Below are 2,675 nucleotides of genomic sequence, written 5' to 3' on the forward strand. Positions count from 1 at the left end.
AAAGGCCTGATGTGTGGTTATGCTATATGAATACAAATGTGCCCGCTACTATTGTCTACAGGCTGGTGATAATGATAGCCCGGCTCCTGGGGGCACTTTGGTCACTCCAAACCTGGCAGTACTTTTGCTTTTCATTTGGTCCCCATTTCATCTGTAGGCCAGAAAGCTTTGTCCCCTAAAGCACAAGTGTCAGCAGACTGAACTTGGAGAAAATCTATTCCATTTCCTTTTTGCCCGGTCTTGACACTGAGCTCTTTAAAAAGTGAATTGCTTTAAAGTACCAGTATAATAGGAATTTGTGTTGACATTAAATGCAGAAAACAGAAAGTCACATCTTATAAGAAAATAGGAACTAAAAAATAGTGGCTCAAACTGATCCTCAGGGTGAATAACAAGATGTTTATTTTTCCTGTCGGCCCTTACATCCTATGTCACCTATAGAGCCAGTGAGGTGGCAACAATGTTGGAGGGTTATAGGGTTATGGTGATTTGAATCGATACACTGAGTCAAACTGAATGACTAGCCTTCTTCACAGTGATGAATAGAGTGTCCACATACAAATCAATGTGGACGAACAAGTGCACTCAAGATAAAAGATAGCCACACACACATGCATACATTCACACCCCGCTCAACCACCATGGACTGGATTTGTTGTCTTGTCCTAGTGATGATTTATTTCACTGGATGCTGTTTGTTTGGCTCTGTAGTCTCTTTTTGTTTCTGTCCAATCAACAGTCACGAGTCATATAGCCATAAAACTGACCAGTAGAGTTCTATTTTGATGCTTTTAGCAAAAGTGATTAATTACACATTAAAAAGTTCTTTCATTAGAAAAAGAAAGTAAAAATGCTACAAAACCAGGTGAGTGAATAAAAATACTTTTAATTTGACCAAAGATAATACATGTACCATACTATAAAAATTAAGCATAATATTTTATATCATAAAGACTAAGATTTTTTATTGTTAAAAAAGTTTAATTGTTTTAAATATAGTTTAATTTTATTATTATTATTTTTTTTTAACAGATTTCTTATGAAATGACATTCCTAGAAGTCTCACATTGGATAATATTTTATTAAAATAGTTATGATTGTGTTATTTAGCTATTAGAATGTCCAGAATGTTTGGAAAGGCAAACAAACTCTAAGGGCCCTATCATGTTTGTGTACTGCTGCGCATCCCTGTGTGTGTAATAAGCAAAGTGTACGCACGTTGTGCACCTGCCGGTGCATATTACTAACGCGCTTTTTAAATAACAAAGAAAAAATATTGCGCCAGACTTTAGGCCAGGTTTTTATTTGGTCAAAGGCACAGTCTATGTCAGCTGCCTCAAAATAACAACGTGCATGAACACACCTTGTTTTCAGACCAGCATGCCCACAGGCGCACAAATGGGCAAATGCATTTGCTATTGCGTCAGGCTGAAACTAGCAAAAAACTCTTGCATCGTGCCTACCGCCGCGTTAGCCCAGGGGTATGATAGGGCCCTTAGACCATGCGCATAATTTATTAAAATAAGGCCCAAAGTCATCATGTTGCTGTATATTTTACTGTACTTGAGTATTTATCATTACATTATTATTATTATTATTATTTGTCATGCTATGTTAAAGAATCAAACAATGTGCACCTGTCATGGACTAATCACTACCAATTTTTTACATTTCCCATTCAGTAGGTTCAAAGGTTAACAAAAGCATTCATAATCTGTGTTATTCACTATCATCCTGTCGTACAGAGACATCATTTATTTTTCAGGGAGCCAAGACAATAGGAAGACAAACAATCAAATCAGTCCTGTGTTTCCCTGAGGTTTCAATCAGACTCTAAAAAGAGATGGTGGGGTGGGGGAGGATCCAGATGATGCTGATGATAATAACTGCATGATTTTTTACAAAAGGTTTTATGGGGAAATTATGGAATGATTTGATTTCCATGCTACATTTCCGCCTGGTACAAAAAAGATGGGCCTTAATAAATCCTCCCCCGAGGTGAATTATAATTGGTAAGCAATAATTTGGAGAGTTTTGTCTTTTGGGTAATCAAAATCAAACAACTACTTGGAATAATAAGTGCAAATTGGAGCTAAAAAGCAGTTTTGTTTGTAACAATCAACTTCATTGTCCTAATGCCCACAAGTTGATTGAAGGGTGCATTTACTAATTTCCTCTCGAGCAACAACAACAACAAAAAAATGGAAACCTGTCTGAAGGGGCATCAGACAATCATGAGCAGTACGGCAAAAGCAGCAGGTGAATGTTTTAAGTGACAACATCTACCAGCTGGAGAAGGTGTGTGTGAGGCCATCCGCCAACCTTTTCTCCACAGGTCACTGCCATGTCAGACGCCGCCGACGTGGTGTTCATGGCAACCGCAGCCTAGAAGAACAATAGGAGCACCACAGAGCACAGTGGATTGCTTTCCAAAAATAGGCAAAACTGCCACTAGCTGATAATTGTGTGTGTTCAGTGTCATCCTTTTCAAACCTTAGATCTGTCATCTTTCAACAAGAGAATGCTCATTTGACACAAAGCCAAATACACTACAGAAGACAGGATGAGAGATGGAGAGCCCTTTGAGCGTATTTATAAGATCAAGCTGGACGAAGAGACAGGAGAATTAAAAGAAGCAGTCCAAACTAATACATCAGGTTTCTGAAGGTGAAACG

Source organism: Cyprinus carpio, chromosome A16 (assembly GCF_018340385.1).
Source record: "Cyprinus carpio isolate SPL01 chromosome A16, ASM1834038v1, whole genome shotgun sequence".
Lineage (NCBI taxonomy): Eukaryota > Metazoa > Chordata > Actinopteri > Cypriniformes > Cyprinidae > Cyprinus > Cyprinus carpio.